The sequence below is a fragment of the Bos mutus genome, chromosome 13 (assembly GCF_027580195.1).
Source record: "Bos mutus isolate GX-2022 chromosome 13, NWIPB_WYAK_1.1, whole genome shotgun sequence".
Lineage (NCBI taxonomy): Eukaryota > Metazoa > Chordata > Mammalia > Artiodactyla > Bovidae > Bos > Bos mutus.
In genome coordinates, this window is record NC_091629.1 from 28101741 (window position 1) to 28119837 (window position 18097).

At 43.9% G+C, this 18097-nt stretch overlaps 1 long non-coding RNA gene across 1 annotated transcript in view; it reads left to right on the forward strand.

Annotated features, from left to right (window-relative positions):
- The window catches only part of LOC138990519 (uncharacterized), a 54288-nt gene that overhangs the window by 2780 nt on the left and 33411 nt on the right, over positions 1-18097 (forward strand). The window contains exon 2 of the long non-coding RNA XR_011466660.1: positions 14165-14262. This is a non-coding gene — a long non-coding RNA (uncharacterized lncRNA). The remainder of the gene's footprint in view (positions 1-14164; positions 14263-18097) is intronic.

The window sequence follows — 18097 nt, forward strand, 5'->3', positions numbered from 1 at the left end:
TCTCGGGTCTTGCTCCAGAGCTGGTCAGTCAAGAGCTCTGGGGCCAGCAATCTGCGTGTTAACAAGCCTGATGATGACAGACTGTTGCCAGATGTAGGAATTGTCCAGATGTAGGAACTAGCTACCTAGCATGTGGAAAGAAACACAGGCTCTGGAGTTAGACAGAGGTAGGTTCAAATTCCAACTGGGTCCTTGTTTGCTTGAGGGTGGCAGGCAGATTACTTAACCTCTGAGAACGTCAATTTCCTCATCTGATAATAATAATGATAATAATAATAATGGGGGATAATAGGTACTAACTCATAAAGGTTAAATTAAAGTGGAAAAGCTCCCTGTCTAACCAAATACTTAACGAAGCGTGTTGGTTACTGACTGTTTACATGTAATAATCCCCATGTGCTATTAGGATAAGATTCAGTACACAGGCAACCATCTCAGAAGTGATCTATCTGTATCTGTGTATCTGTAAATGTACTATACATTATATAACTAACGAATATAATTCATACGAATATAAATATAGATGTATAGTATGCCAGGGAACTTCATCCTGCAGACCATTATCTTTGTTGTGTTGCTTTTCTGGCTTTTCTTTTTTCGTCTGTTTGCTCCACTCTTACCCAGGTAGGCTCATCGTGCCTTGAACTCTAAGTCAGCAGTTCTCACGCTTCAGAGTGTTCAGAATCACGTGAATGAACTGTTCAAACACCAGCTGCTGGGCCCCATCTCCAGCATTTCTGAATCAGTAGATTTGGGGCAAGGCCTGAGAATCTGCATCCCTAACACATCCCTAGAGGATGCTGATGCTGTGGGTTCATGGACCACGCTTTGTGAACCACTTTCTCAGCGTTCCTATCCATCTCCGAGGTCCTTAGAACTGTGTGCCCGATTCCCGGAGAACATTTTACAGGGCTCTTTAGACTGTGGAAGAATGGACTTATCCTTTCTTTTGATATTGTGCTCAATACCCAGACTTCTGGTTTCCTCATTCATTGAGGCTGTCCTTAGTTGTTTTGCATAAACATCCATGAATTGTGGCTTTAGCTGCCTTATGCCTTGAAGGCATTTTAAAGCTTGGGAGCACTCTCAAAGGGCCTGATAAACCTGAAAAGATTAAAAAACCCAAAAACCAATACACAGAGAAAGGGTTAATAACGGGGTGGGGGTCGGGGTGGGAGGGGATCTGTCTCTTTCTGTCACTATCTCTCTCTCCCTTGGTCCCCTGCTCTTTTCATGGGTCAGGCTCGGCCCTACCTCCCACTAACTGGCTCAGTGACTAAATGCCCCTGGTCCCTGTGTTCCCATCTGTGAGATTAGGGGATTGAGCTCCAGGCTCTCCTCTCTCTCTCCTTTTCTCCCTCTCTCTCCAGTTTAGCTTTGTTTAGCATTTGCATAAAACCATGGGAGATTGTGGGGCTTTCCAGGTGGCACTAGTGGTAAAGAATCTGCCTGCCAATACAGGAGACACAGGTTCAATCCCTAGGATGGGGAAGATCTCCTGGAGAAGGACATGGCAACCCACTCCAGTATTCATGCCTGGAGAATCCCATGGACAGAGGAGCCTGGCGGGCTATAGTCCATAGGGTTGCAAAGGATTGGACACGACTGAAGCGACTTAGCACTCACCCCTGCATGGGAGGATGTTTGTAGATTATGTGCAAATAATACATTATTTTATATAAGGGACTTGAGCATCTGGGGATCTGTGACGGTCCTGGAGCCAATCCCAGGAACAGAGAGGACTGTCAAAGAAAAGAAACATCCTTTCCTCCTTACTCAGGTCTGATTCCTAAGCAAGTTTCTCCTCTTACATTCTTTGGATTCCTTTGCCTTTACCATAGTGCAAGAGTACAAAGGTTTAAGATTTCCCTGCTACCTGCTCTGAAAACACGTGGCCCCCATCTAGTTAGATTTACAGGGAAAAGTTCTTCATCTTCATTTTTCTCATTTGGGTACCTGACACTCAGCCATTCTTTGGGGGTTATTAGGGCAGTGCTTCTCTGGAGACGGACACTTGCTTCTAAGAGCTGTGACAGTCACGTCGTGCCCAGAATGACAGGCAGCGAGGGACTCAGCTGGTCTGAAATTCAGAGCACCTGTGAGAGACAGCTCCCTGAAGGAAAAAAGTGAAGCTAGAGGCAAATGCAGGACACCATGGGCTTTGCCCAGAGGCAGCCCCATTTTCCAGCATCCAGGAAGGCAGAGATAGTTCGCAGTCTGCAATCACGGCTAAGAAGTTGAATTAAAAAAAACACTTTATAAAACAGTCACTGCTGAACCCAGGGACCCTTTAAGCATTTTGAAAGATATTATAGTAATGAGCTGCAGACTCATGGAAGCATTTATGTGTAACACACACACTTCTTAGCAATTCACACTTGAGTGAGCAGAGGGGGTTCATTCATGAAAGGCCTTTCCCCCCAAGAGGGAGAAAAGCCAGGAGAAAGTTGACAAGATCTAGATAACACTTGTTACTGGAAGCTTTTGTGTTGCTTTTCTGACTCCATTCATCCTCAGAAGTGGGAATGCTGGCTAGATTGCTGTATTACAGGAGAACCCTGCAGACAGGATTTCTCAGAACACTTGGACATCAAATGGAGACATCAAACATCCATCTTTATGGCCTCTCCCCTTCAAGGGGGGGCACCTAATTGTTACAGACATCTGTTCCCTTCCTCCAGTGTCCCCGGTGGCCAGGGGGAAAGGACTCCAGGCTGTGAGGGCAGAGGACCTGGGCTGCGAACCTCCCTCACCCTCAAATGCCTTCCATCAGTCACTTAACCTCTCAGTCACCGCATCTTAAAAAGCAGGCGTTACCTGCCTCACAGGTGTATGAAGAGAACGAAAGGAGATGCCTTAGCAACCAGGAAATGCAAGCATTTTCCCCATCGGTCAGGCAGCGGGGACTGGTACCCCGGTTTCCACCCCCATCTTCCCCATCCACCCCATCTGGAAACACGATTTTCATGTTCACAACTGGACTCTGTTCAGAAAAACACATTTGTGAGAACCCATCCTGCTTCCAGTCTATTACCTTTTGCAAAGCAGGCCTCTCTACTAATGGGGGGAGGATGCTCTTGCCCCCCCTGAGAAACTTCCCCTTGGTCCCTTTGGGGCTGCCTTCTCCCCATTTAAAACACAGACATTGACGGTTCAGCACAGTGCCCCCAGGGGTGCTTGCAACTCTTATCGCTCACCCCATCCAGTCCCCAGCACCTCCTGCATAATTAAGGGCAAATCAAGTGATCCTTCGTAGGGAAGTCCCCAACCAGAGCCTTACCTGTGAGCAGACTTCACTCTGGAGTGCAAATGCTCAGTGAGGCGGGCGGGCAGCTTCAGAACCGAGAGGTCTGCCCCAGGAACATCCCCCCCGAACTTCTGTCTTCTCTGGGGTCGCCGGCTCCTTTTCTTGAATTGTTTGTAAGTGGGCCGTGATCTTTCCTCTCTATGGAAACCACTCCACTCCCTCGTGTGTGTGCATATACATAAAAGTGACAGATCACGGGGTGGATCATAAATCCAGACGCGGTGTCTACCCTGGGATGTGATCCCGTTTAAAATACAACCCAAGCAGCTGTGCACGTCACGGAGATGACAAGCTGTCAGCATCTCTGACCGCTCCTACCCACCTTCTCTCCCAGACCTCCCATCACCGCCCCCACCCCCCACTGCCCTTCCTGCCCTAGCAACTGGCTTCATTGATAAAAAGGAAAAAACACACTCTGTTAAACTGAGAAGCAGCTTCTTTGAAGAGTTTTATTACTCATCTTCGTTCTTACTAACTTCAGTCTCTCTACCCTTCTTCCTGGAGCCAACACCTGCTTGAAAGTAGAGAAGAAAGTTTGTCTGCTGTCCTGTGATTAGTTTTTTTTTTTTTTTTAATTTCTTTGGCATCACCAACTCAATGGACAAGTGTTTGAGCAAACTCCTGGAGGTTATGAAGGACAGGGAAGCCTGGCGTGCTGCAGTCCATGGGGTCAAAAAAGAGTCAGACACGACTTAGCTACTGAGCAATGGAAGCACTTATTTATTATTATTTTGGCTGTTCTGGGTCTTCATTGCAGTGTGCAGGTTTCTCCAGTTGCAGTACATGGGCTCAGTAGCTGCAGTGTGTGGGCTTAGGCACAGTTTGCGTTTTCACCAAGACCTTTATTGAACAGCCTAGCTACATTCCAAATGAACTTTTTGGCCAGCTCAATGCAAATAACCCCTTTAATAATTTGACTATAAACCCTTTCAAATCAAATAACACTTTTTGTCTTACAGTCTGCTTTGTCTGATACTGAAACAGCTATTCCAGTTTTCCTTTGGTTGACATTTGCTTGGTGCATTTTTTCCAGTTTTTTTGTGTCAAAGTTCTTTTGTGAAGGGTATATACTGAAATTAAAAAATCTAATCAACCATCTCTGTATTAACAAGGCCTTAATACAGGCCTTTGTATTAGTTTGTACTAATAGTGATCACTGACGTGACACATTTGTATGAATAATGATTACTGATGTTTTCGGATTATTTTCTGCTGTTTCACATTGTAAAACATTTCCTGTTTGGTCTGCTTTCCCCCTCTGTTTCTGTTTATTTCTCTTTTTCCTTGTCTGTGTTCTTCTAGATTGATTAAATTTTCATTTCATTTTCCCCGCTATTAGTTTGTATCTAAGCATTTAAAACTACAATTGGGGCTTCCCTGGTGGCTCAGTGGTAAAGAACCATCTTGCCAATGCAGGAGCTGTATGAGACTCTGGTTTGATTCCTGGGTTGGGAATATCCCCTGGAGGAGGAAATGGCAGCCCTCTCCAGTATTCTTGCCTGGAGAATCCCAAGGACAGAGGAGTCTGGTGGGCTACAGTCCATGGGGTCACACAGTGTCGGACACCACTGAGCAAATGAGCATGCAAAAACTACAGTTCTTGCTCTGAACACTGATTCACTACACCTCACACATGAACAGAGCCCCCTGTAACCTGGTGAAATTTCTCTGGTCTGTGAAGTAAGGGGAGACCCTTGCCTTGACTCTTGTTTTTCCCAACAGGCAGGACTGATTTAGTTATTAGTAACTGTACTTCTATAATAACAGCACACCCATGATCCTGCATTAACATCCAGTCCTTTCTGATATGGGTTCTCTAGCGCTGTCTCCTATCCACCTATCAGGAATCAATCTCATTGGACTTTGCATCCCCCTTGAAACCAGCAGCGGTGGAAACAGGTGGGGACAGTTCCAGCCTGTCTCTGTGTCCAGGTGCCATGGTGAATTACAGACGTTTTATGATCCTCTCTGATGGACTTTTAGTGGCTGAATGATTCCTGGAGCAAAGCTCCTGGGAGCCACAGGCTAGAGGCAGCTGCCTCCCTCGGGGCCTCGTGAAACAGCATCAGAGCTTTCTGTCTGGGACTTACTTCCTTGATGGTCCAGTGGTTAAGACTCCATGCTGCCCTTGCAGGGGGTGTGGGTTTGATCCCTGGTCAGTGAACTAAGATCCCTCATGTTGCATGGCCAAATAAATAAATAGTAAAGTAATAACCTTAAAAAAAAAAAAAGGTTTCTGTCTCCTTCCAGGGGAAGGGGAGGACGTTGGCTTCTTGGGCAAACTTGCAAACTGCCCCATAGCCACTTTTCCACATGTGGACACAATCACAGTGCCCTGTTTACCTGACCTGTAGACAAGGGGATCAACACCAACAGATACACTTAGGGGACATGTTTTCTCTATTGACAAGGGAATTGGAAACTCTTCCGAACATCTTACAAAGCAGTGGACTGGGCAGCATGCTCCCAGATGGGGCCAGGATGGCGAGCTCACTTGTGGTTCTGCTCATGGGAAAAGTAAGTAGTAATGGTAACCAAGCAGCCCACGTTCTTCCAAGGCTAATACACGCACTCTGCCACCCCCACCCCTGAACATGTTTCGGAATCTCTTATCTATATGTTGTTCAGTTGCTCGGTCATGTCCCACTCTTTGCAGCCCTGTGGACTGTAGCCCACCAGGCTTCTCTGTCCATGGACTTTTCCAGGCAGGAATACTGGAGTGAGTTGCCATGGCCTCCTCCAGGAGCTTTTCCTGACCCAGGGATTGAACCCACATCTCTTACATCTCCTGCATTGCTGGCAGATACTTTACTGCTGAGCCATCGAGGGGAAGCCCAACACATAGCACACTATGTTATTATTCAGTTCAGTTCAGTCATGTCTGACTCTTTGCGACCCCATGGACTGCAGCACACCAGGCTTCCCTGTCCATCACCAGCTCCTGAAGCTTGCTCAAACTCATGTCCATCGAGTTGGTCATGCTCTGTCATCCCCTTCTCATCCTGCCTTCAATCTTTCTTACATTGGGGTCTTTTCTAATGAGTCAACTCTTCGCATCATGTGGCCAAAGTATGCCTGCCAGCTAATCAGGGACTATGCTTAATCAGTTCACCAATCAATCAATCAGAAATAAACCACCATGTTCCTATCTACTGTGAATTTTAATCTGTTTCCCTTGGCAAGTCTAGGCTTTGAGACTGGCTGTGGTCTACTCCTGACTGTGTCCGTTTGTCTGTAAGCAGCTTGAGACTGAAGTCTATGCCAGGAAAAGCACCATGAACACAGCATCTGCTGTTTAGCAGAGACTCAACAAGTGAGGTTGATTCTCCTTATTCAGTAGCTCCGTGTATGTGCATATACAATTGCAACCCATCACATATATCCAAACAGATAATATATATTTAAAAAAATTTATTTAGCTGCATTGAGTCTTAGCTGTGGCATGTGGGATCTAGTTCCCTGACCAGGGATAGAACCTGGGCCCCCTGCATTGGGAGCGTGGAGTCTTAGCCACTGGACCAGCAGGGAAGTCCCAACAGACATTCTTTAGTATTTTACATGCTTTTGTTTGCATGAACTCTTCCAGAATCACAGAATGTTAGGCCTAAAAGAGAGTTCATGCTCTAGTTCAGTCTCTTAGCTGGGGTCACACACAGGTGAACCTCAGAACTCAGGCCCCCGACATGAACATTCTCAAGGATGATCTCTTTTGCAAAGCTGGATAAGCCTGCATTTCCAACTACAAGGAGAGAACAGAACTTGGCCTTGAGAGTGAGGGATTGTTGTAGACACGGAGCCCATAATTGAAGATAATAGTATTGAAATGAAATTAAAAAGAGATTATTAGAGGTTTATTCAAAAAGACAAGTTACGGGGACTCAAATTGCATTGAGATTCCATTTCATCTCTAATAATCAAGGGAGGGTGAAGGATATGTGTGCAGGTCTCCACAGAATGAGGCTGGGTTAGAAGACAGTGATGTCATCACTATAGTTGGCTTTTGAGAGTATAAAATCCTACAGTTTCCATTGTAGAGGCAGAAGGAACAATTCAAATTTCAGGGAGTACACTTGTTTGTATACAGGTGTACAAGACAGAAATAGTAGGGGGAGAGTAAAAAACAGACAGTTCTGCAATTTTGGCCAGTAATTGTCATGAGGTTAGGGAGGAGAGCTGCTACAAACAGGAAAAGCAGGTTCATCCCATGGTGCTGGATCACTGGCCACATGGGCAGAGACCTCCACCACTGACTCCACCTCCAACCTTTCTTGTTTTGCTCTATAAGCCAGAAAAGAAACACCACTTTGCCAAGTCTGCCTCCACCCAATTATGCCCTGGCTTCCTTAACTCCAAGAAAAGAGAGGGAACATGAGTAGGGTGAAAGACTGATGTGTTGGTAAAGCTTTCCCTCTTTATTCTACTACTGTAGAAACATTTAATAAATTCAATCATAGCTCCATGGGATGAATTAGGAGATTGGGATTGACATATATACACTATTGATACTGTATATAAAACAGATAACCAATGAGAACCTGCTGTATAGCACAGGGAACTTTCCTCAATGCCCTGTGGTGACCTAAATGGGAAGGAAATCCAAAAAAGAGGGGTATATGTATACATATAGCTGATTCACTTTGCTGTACAGCAGAAACTAAAAGCTCTAATACTTTGGCCCCCTGGTGTGAAGAGTCAACTCATTGGAAAAGATCTTGATTCTGGGAAAGATTGAAGGCAAAAGGAGTATGGAGTCGAAGAGGATGAGATGGTTGGGATAGCATCATCGACATGAATTTGAGCAAACTCCGGGAGGTAGTGGAGGACAGAGGAGCCTGGTGAGCAGCAGTCCATAGGTCACCAAGAGTTGAACACGACTTAGTGACTGAACAACAACAACAGCAGCATCAGAATCTAAGACAGCATTGTAAATCAACTATACTTCAATCAAAAAGCCATCCCTCCAAGTCAGGTTTATTGTAGACCTACTAAGGACAAGAAACACAAGTGCTTAATATTTAATACTAAGGACTATAGTAAGTACTAAGAACTATAGAAGCCAGCTGCTCAAACTGTGGTCCATGGACCTTCAACCTCAGCATCCCTGGGAGCTTTTAGAGATGCAGAATCTCAGTTCTCACCTCAGCCCTAATGAATCAAACTTCCTTTTAATAAGAGCCTCAGGTGAGAAGAACAGCCTTTGGAAGCGCTAACCAAAGGCTGTATCACAGGAGTATTTTTGTAGACAAGTTTGAAGAATCAGGTAGTTAAATGGGAAGAGAGCCTCACAAGAAGATTGGAAATGATAAGCTTTTAATTTGTTTTTAAAATAATTCTATTTATTTTTGGCTGTGTTGGGACTTTGTTGCCGCTTAGGCTCTTCCTCTAGTTGCGGCGAGTGGGGGCTCCTCTGTAGTTGTGGGGTGTGGGCTTCGCGTTGCGGTGCGTCTCAGGGCACGAGCTCCAGGTGCAGGAGCTCAGCTGTTGTGGTTGTGGGGTCAGTAGTTGCGGCTCCTGGGCTCTAGGGCACACAGCAGTTGTGGTGCATGGGCATAGCGGCTCCTAGGGGGCTATGTGGGATCTTCCTGGACCAGAAATCAAACCTGGGTTTCCTGCACTGGCAGGCAGATTCTTTACCACTGAGCCACTGGGGAAGCCCAGACATGATCACCTTTTTAATCCTCTGTGGAACACAGCTTGACTTTGCTGCTGTTGCTGCTAAGTCGCTTCAGTCGTGTCCGACTCTGTGCGACCCCATAGACGGCACCCCACCAGGCTCCCCCATCCCTGGGATTCTCCAGGCAAGAATACTGGAGTGGGGTGCCATTGCCTTCTCCCAGCTTGACTTTACTCCCCAGTGAAAGCCCAGTGTCACTTTGGTCCCATGGCCTGTAACTTTGGGAAGTTACAGGTCCCAGGGCTTGTAACTTTGGAAAGTTACAGGTCCCAGGGCCTGTAACTTTGGGAAGGACATCTTTTTACCATGGTGAGGGGCCAAAAGTGGATGAAATTAAAAGTATTGTTCAGTAAGACAGGCCCAGAAATCGCTTGTTGGGCCTTGGAGGCGGTGTGGACTGCAGGTCCCACGTCATCAGACCAAGGCATGAGAAACTGAACTGGTAATCTGAGAAAACATGGGTGCATGAATTTGTAGCCATAGCGTAGGTGTTATTTTATATTCTACCCTTTCTTCCTCTCTCCCTGCCTTTGTGAACATTTAAAAATCTGCATTTCTCTCTGTTCATCCCAGACTTGCTTTCCACCTACTCTCTGTCCTGGGGCTGATGACATCTGTTCCTTCATGTCACACTCTGGACGGTGGACAGCTCTCAGGATTGCTCATGTTCCCATGTGGGAAGGGATGTCTCCACAGTCATCTTGGTGAGCAGCGGGTGCCTGCTGAGGTCCTGGGGTCTGCAGGAAATAGCACTGATGTTACGCGGTGTAGAAGGTAGAGAAGCCTGGGCTGAACCTGAGCTGCTAATGAGAACATCACCACACCCTGGAGTCTCCCTGCAGCAGCTCAGAGGTGAAAATGAGATCCTCCCTCATGACAGTCCATTGTTCATTCCCACCAGCTGGTCCTTCTCTCCTAGGCTTGTTTTCAACAATCCAAACCTTGTTATTGAAGATGGCGGCTTCTTAGTGCCTTACCATGATTGTAAGCTCACTGTCTCTCTTGTAAAACAAGCATTTGTGCTCAGTCGTATCTGACTCTTTGCGATACTATGGACTGTAGCCTGCCAGTCTTCTCTGTTCTTGAAATTTTGTAGGCAAGAATACCGGAGTGGGTTGCCATTTCCTCCTCCATAGGATCTTCTGGACCCAGGGATGAACCTATGTCTCCTGCATTAGCCTGGGAAGCCCTGTAAAACAAGGCAGTTGCCCCAATAACTTTCTGTGCACTCTTTTAAAACTCCAATTGTTTTTCAGAAAGTTTCCAGGAAAGTAGAAATGAGTGTGATGAACAAAGGTATACTCCTTATCTAAATTAACCAAATATCAACATTGTGATTGTGTATGTGTGTGTGTGTGTGTGTGGGGGGTGTTGTATGAGGAAATGATCAGCTTTTTAAATCTTCGAGGAACACAGCTTGACTTGCATACCCCTTGAAATTTGAATTGCTCCTTCAATATATTAAGAATTGTGGCATGTATTCAAAGCAGCGTACAGAGGAAATTTATAGTTTTAAATGCTTATATGGGAAGAGAAGAGAGGTTTCAAACCAGTGATCTAAGCTTTCACATAGAAAAAGAAAAACGAGTTAAGTCCAAAGCAAGGAATTTAAGTAGTAAAGATAAGAGTCAGTTCCGTTCAGTCACTCCATCATGTCCAACTCTCTGTGACCCCAGGGACTGCAGCACGCCAGGCTTCCCTGTCCATCACCAACTCCTGGACCTTGCTCAAACTCATGTTCATCAAGTTGGTGATGCCATCCAACCCTCTCATTCTCTGTCACCCCCTTCTCCTGCCTTCAATCTTTTCCAACATCAGGGTCTTTTCCAATGAGTCAGTTCTTCGCATCAGGTGGCCAAAGTACTGGAGTTTCAGCTTCAGAGTATATATATATATCTGAGAGTAGATATATATATATATATATATATATATATATATATACACATGCAGTGTGATATACATCATTGTGTATATATACATATATATATATGAAATAGAGACTAGAAAATGAGAGGAACAATGAAAACAAAAGCTGGTATTTTTTGAAGAGCAACAGAATATATAAACCTCTAGCTAGACCATGAATAAAAGAGAGAAGACCCAAATTACTGATATCAGGAATCCAAGAGGGACTTCATTACTGACCCTTCAGGACAGTAATGACTGTGACAAACACCTCTCTGCCCTTAAGTACATTGACTTAGATAAAATGGAAAGATATCTTCCGTGTTCTTTGTAATGCAGTCACAATGCAGAGTTCTTTGCTGCGTACTAGAACAGGCACCCAGTTCCACCATCTCTTACTTCATTCTGACTAATTGCCAATTAAAGCTCTGCATTCACTCGAGTCTCTGGTTGTCACCTTTCTCCGATGCCCTAACCTTTGCTGGCCCTCCTCCACTGAGTGTAATATGCAGAGAATTAGATGTAAATGAGGATATATCTATCTGGAAATGAATTTTCTTCAGAAATATTTGCAAAGGGGGAGTAGGTGGGAGCAACACTTAAATGTCAGTAATAAATGTTTCAGTTTTCAACTCAGGAAGAGCTTCAGAGACGCCCTGTTTTGCCCTTTCAAAACAATAGGACTAGTTAACTGTCCCGTTTGGAAGAGGAGCACACTGAGTTTATAAAAATAGGTTTTACATGATGAAGGCAATTTGAATTTTTGGTAAGGTCAATTGTTCACTTAAATATTTATTGAATGCCTATGGGTGTTAGGGACAGTCTTGACTCCTGAAAATTGAAGATGGAGCAGGATAGTCACGATTCTTGCCTTCAAAGCAGCATCTTTCAGAACAAATGATGAACTCATTTCCTGTTGAGAGAGGATCATTCCTGTTCATCCTTCACTTGGAAGATTAAGTGTTCGGTTAAATGTGTAAGAACTGCCAGATCAAAGACTGTTCTTTTATAATTTTTAAAGCCACCAGGGAAGCCCAAAAGATATGATAAGATTAGACAAATATTGCCAATTGTCCTCTATAACAATAAGTAGCAGTTTTCAGTCTTAATAGCAATATATCAGAATGCAAATTAAGGTCTCTTGAATCTGAAGCACCTGCCAGGTGGGCTGGAGTAAGCTGAAGATGGATAAAGAGGGAAGTGGCTGGACAGTGGGATGACCCATTACTATAAGAGGGAAAGACCAGGGTACATTAAGGACATCCAAGTCCAATCTTGGGGGCCACCAAAAGACTCAGACATCAAAATTTACACTTAGTATAAGAGGTGAGGATGAACAGGACGCATCTATCTCCACTGGGAAATAAGTTCACCATTTCTCTGGGGAATGTTGCTGGCTTGTTCAGTCTCTAACGTTTCTCTCTCTAAATCTCAGATGAAGATAAGATTTCCTGTCTCTCTGCATACATGAAGGGATGGTTGTTTTTCTTCCCTTTTCTTGATCATGCACTTAAAAAGAAAGTATGTTTATAAAGACTTTTCATTTCATGCTGCTGCTGCTGCTAAGTCACTTCAGTCGTGTCCGACTCTGTGCGACCTCATAGACGGCAGCCCACCAGGCTCCCCTGTCCCTGGGATTCTCCAGGCAAGAACACTGGAGTGGGTTGCCATTTCCTTCTCCAATGCATGAAAGTGAGAAGTGAAAGTGAAGTCGCTCAGTCGTGTTGGACTCTTAGCGACTCCATGGACTGCAGCCTATTAGGCTCCTCTTTCCGTGGGATTTTCCAGGCAAGAGTACTGGAGTGGGGTGCCATTTCATTTCATACTGGAGTATAATTGATTAACCATGTTGTGATAGTTTCAGGTGTAGAGCAAAGTGATTCATTTATATATTTATGCATTCATTTATTCATTATACATACACATGTGCCTCTGTGTGCTCTGTGCTCAGGTGCTCAATTGTGTCTGACTCTGCAACCCCATGGACTGTAGCCTGCCAGGCTCCTCTGTCCATGGGATTCTCCAGGCAAGAACACTGGAGTGTGTTGCCATGCCCTCCTTCAGGGGGTCTTCCAGGGGATCTTCCTGACCCAGGGATAGCACCTGCATCTCTTGTGTCTCCTACATTGGCAGGCGGATACTTTATCACCTGGGAAGCCCCAACATATGTACCTATTCTTCTTCCAATTAAACAACAAAACACTTTTAACAAATACATTCTTTATGATTGTTTCCCTCAAGCAAAGACCTTTGATGGATGGTTTAATATCCTTCCCTCTGATCAGCTTCTGATAGAATGAACAGGAGGGCAGAAAAGCTTTGAGAACACCAACATAACAAGATGATTTCTTAGTACACTCCATCAAGACTTAACTCCAAATGGTATCTCAGCCCTGATAGCCTTAGCACATCTGAGAACCTTTGGCCTTGTCTGGCCTGTGCAGGAGGAAACATGAGCGAGCTGTCCCAAGGACAATGAAGTATGGACAAAGCTGAGGGGAGAGAGACCTGCCAGGCTCGGCTGGGCCCCCGCTTCCCTAGACTGATCTTTGGCTTCCTTAGCAACTTCACTAAGAAATGTGCATGAATATCCATCAGCTTGTTCAACTTGAAGAAATATGAGTGAGAGTCTGGCTCAACAATATCTAGGGAACATTTTCTGGAACACAGTTCTGTACTGAGTTCTGTTTTTGGGTCCTCACTACTAAAACAGAGGGGAGAGAGTCACTCCACCCTCCTCTGTGACCCCTACACAAATCGAGGAAATAGAAATCACACAATTCAGTCTGGGAGACAAGCCCTTACATTTTTGAGATGCTATAGAAATCAAGTAGTTACGATATGAGTTGGATATATGTCGGTGTCCTTATTAGGTAAGACAATACCTAGTCTGTCGAGAACAAATGACTCAAGGAGGTAAAAGAGATATATTGATGAAGCCTGCATGTAGTGACAAAGGGTGTGAGTTATTCCTCTTCTTAGAGCTTTTTCTCTGGATGTTAAGAATTACTGTTTTAGTTGGGAGGCTGGCATTTCCAATTCGATCAACGTTTTTTGAGGAGAAACCACATGAGAGGTCCTGCAAGGGACACAAAGATGAACAGCACTGGCACTTGTCCTCAGGGCTCACAGTGTGTGTGTGTGTGTGTGTGTGTGTGATTAGAGACAAAAAAAAAATAGCTACCAGAAAAGCTACCATAGATTGAGTACTTCATATGCCCGGCACTACTCACAGTTATTTTTATTTATTTATATTTTCTATTTATTTTATTTTTTAGGCTGGTTGTATGGCATGTGGAATCTTAGTTCCCAGACCAGACACTGAATCCATGCCCTCTGCATTGGGAGCTCAGAGTCTTAACTACTGAATCACCAGGTAAGTCCCTCCAAGTTATTTTTAATCTCATTTAATCCTTTCAACAACCATGTAAGGTAGGTATGATTCTCTATGCTTAAGTGATTTTCCCAGTTCAGTTCAGTTGCTCAGTCGTGTCCAACTCTTTGCGACCCCATGGACTGCAGCATACTAGGCCTCCCAGTCCATCATCAACTCCCAGAGTTTACTCAAACACATGTCCTTTGAGTTGGTGATGCCATCCAACTATCTCATCTTCTGTTGTCCCCTTCTCCTCCCACCTTTAATCTTTCCCAGCATCAGGGTCTTTTCCAATGAGTCAATTCTTCACGTCAGGTGGCCAAAGTATTGGAGTTTCAGCTTCAGCATCAGTCCTTTTAATGAATATTCAGGACTGATTTCCTTTAGGATGGACTGGTTGGATCTCCTTGCTGACCAAGGGACTGTCAAGAGTCTTCTTCAACACCACAGTTAAAAAGCATCAATTCTTCAGTGCTCAGCTTTCTTTATAGTCCAACTCTCACAACTATACATGACTACTGAAAAAACCATAGCTTTGACTAGACTTTGTTGGCAAAGTAATGTCTCTGCTTTTTAATATGCTATCTAGTTTGGTCATAACTTTCCTTCCAAAGAGCAAACATCTTTTAATTTCATGACTGCAGTCACCATCTGTAGTGATTTTGGAGCCCCTCAAAATAAGGTCTGTCACAGTTTCCATGGTTTCCCCATATATTTGCCATGAAGTGATGGGACCAGATGCCATGATCTTAGTTTTCTGAATGTTGAGTTTTAAGCCAATTTTTTCACTTTCCTTTTTCACTTTCATCAAGAGGCTCTTTAGTTCTTCTTCACTTTCTGCCGTAAAGGTGGTGTCATCTGCATATCTGAGGTTATTGATATTTCTCCTGGTAATCTTGATTCCAGCTTGTGCTTCATCCTGTCCAGCATTTATCATGGTGTACTCTGCATATAAGTTAAATAAACAGGGTGACAATATACAGCCTTGACGTAGTCCTTTTCCTGTTTGGAACCAGTCTGTTGTTCCATGTCCAGTTCTAACTATTGCTTCTTGATCTGCATACAGATTTCTCAGGAGATAGGTCAGGTGGTCTGGTATTCCCATCTCTTTACGAATTTTCCACAGTTTCTGGCATAGTCAATAAAGCAGAAGTAGATGTTTTTCTGGAAGTCTCTTGCTTTTTTGATGATCCAATCGAGTTGGCAATTTGATCTCTGGTTCCTCTGCCTTTTCTAAAACCAGCTTGAACATCTGGAAGTTCACAGTTCATGTACTATTGAAACCTGGCTTGGAGAATTTTGAGCATTACTTTGCTAGCTTGTGAGATGAGTGCGATTGTGCAGTAGTTTGAGCATTCTTTGGCATTGCCTTTCTTTGGGATTGGAATGAAAACTGACATTTTCCAGTTCCGTGGCCACTGCTGAGTTTTCCAAATCTGCTGGCATATTGAGTGCAGCACTTTCACAGCATCATCGTTTAGGATTTGAAATAGCTCAACTGGAATTTCATCACCTCCACTAGCTTTGTTCATAGTGATGCTTCCTAAGGCCCACTTGACTTCACATTCCAGGATGTCTGGCTCTAGGTCAGTGATCACACCATTGTGATTATCTGGGTCATGAAGATCTTTCTTGTAAAGTTATTCTATGTATTCTTGATATATTCTGCTTCTGTTAGGTCCATACCATTTCTGTCCTTTATCGAGCCCATCTTTGCATGTAATGTTCCCTTGGTATCTCTAATTTTCTTGAAGAGATCTCTAGTCTTTCTCATTCTATTGTTTTCCTCTATTCCTTTGCACTAGTTACTGAGGAAGGCTTTCTTATCTCTCCTTGCTATTCTTTGGAGCTCTGAATTCAAATGGGTATGTCTTTCCTTTTCTCCTTTGCCTTTTGCGTCTCTTCTTTTCTCAGCTATTTGTAAGACCTCATCAGACAACCATTTTGCCTTTTTGCATTTCTTTTTCTTGGGGATGGTCTTGATCAATGCCCCCTGTTCAATATCATGAACCTCCATCCATAGTTCTTCAGGCACTCTGTCTATCAAATCTAATATGACAAAACATGGTCCACTGGAGAACGGAATGGCAAACCACTTCAGTATTCTTGCCTTGAGAACCCCATGAACAATATGAAAAGGCAAAAAGATAGGACACTGTAAGATAAACTCCCCAGGTCAGTAGGTGTCCAATATGCTACTGGAGATCAGTGGAAAATTACTCCAGAAAGAATGAAGAGATGGAGCCAAAGCAAAAACAACACCCAGTTGTGGATGTGACTAGTGATGGAAGTAAAGTCTGATGCTGTAAAGAGCAATATTGCATAGGAACCTGGAATGTTAGGTCCATGAATCAAGGCAAATGGGAAGTGGTCAAAGAGGAGATGGCAAGAGTGAACATCGACATTTTAGGAATCAATGAACTAAAATGAACAGGAATGGTTGAATTTAACTTAGATGACCATTATATCTACTACTGTGGCCAAGAATCCCTTAGAAGAAATGGAGTAGCCATCACAGTCAACAAAAGAGTCTGAAATGCAGTACTTGGATGCAGTCTCAAAAATGACAGAATGATCTCTGTTTATTTCCAAGGGAAACCATTTATTATGACAGTAATCCAAGTCTATGCCTCAACCAGTAATGCTGAAGAAGCTGAAATTGAATGGTTCCATGAAGACCTACAAGATCTTCTAGAACTAACACCCAAAAAAGATGTCCTTTTCATTATAGGGGACTGGAATGCAAAAGTAGGAACTCAAGAAATGTCTGGAGTAACAGATAAATTTGGCCTTGGAGTATAGAATGAAGCAAGGTAAAGGCTAATAGAGTTTTGCCAAGAGAATGCACTGGTCATAGCAAACACTCTTTTCCAGCAGCACAAGAGAACACTCTACACATGAACATCACCAGATGGTGAATACCAAAATCAGATTGATTGTATTCTTTGCAGCCAAAGATGGAAAAGCTGTATACCATCAACAAAAACTAGACCGGGAAATGACTGTGGCTCAGATCATGAACTCCTTATTGCCAAATTCAGACTTAAATTGAAGAAAGTAGGGAAAACCACTAGAACATTCAGGTATGACCTAAATCAAACCCCTTACCATTTTCCCAGGGTCATGTGCTAATAAGTGAAGGGTCACAAGAGAATTCCTAGCTAAGTGAGATGGGGGCTCAGAGGAGGAAATCATCACATTTGAATAATAAAATGTCAAGGCTTCATCAGGGAGGATGTCTTTGCAAGGCTTGGATATTAGGGAAAAACTTTGAAAGGCAAAGACTGGTTGTGGTGTGTGGGATGTATTCTTGGTGGAGGGAATATTTGAGCAAAAGCTGAGGGTGTTCATGGAACAGCGAGACTGATGGACTGGGCTGTGGTGGGGTGCGGTGAGAGACAAGACTGGAGAGATAGAACATTTTGGGGATGACAGCTGCAATGTAGGGGACATTAACGACTGTGGTCTTAGCTGTACTCTGAGGAGGACTGTCAGGATTAATATTGGAATCCAGGAGTGAGGGAAACAGTTAGGAGTGTGCCCTAAGAATTTCATTAAAGGTAATGAGAGTCTTAACTAGGGCAGTGGCTTTGGGAGTGGATGGCATTATGATTTTTAAGATGAGCATCCTGTGGGTTATTTGGTTTTAGGATTCTTAAGGAAGAAATTGTGCCGGTTTCTACCAGGTGAACCCTGACTATAAATACTCTGATGTATAATATGGTTCTACTAATTCTTCTAGAAATTATACTAATATATGTCAATACTTTCCAAGCAATGTTGTTTCCAAGTAGCTCCAGGAGCTATCTGCTGATGCTAAAGGCAAGCACAGGTG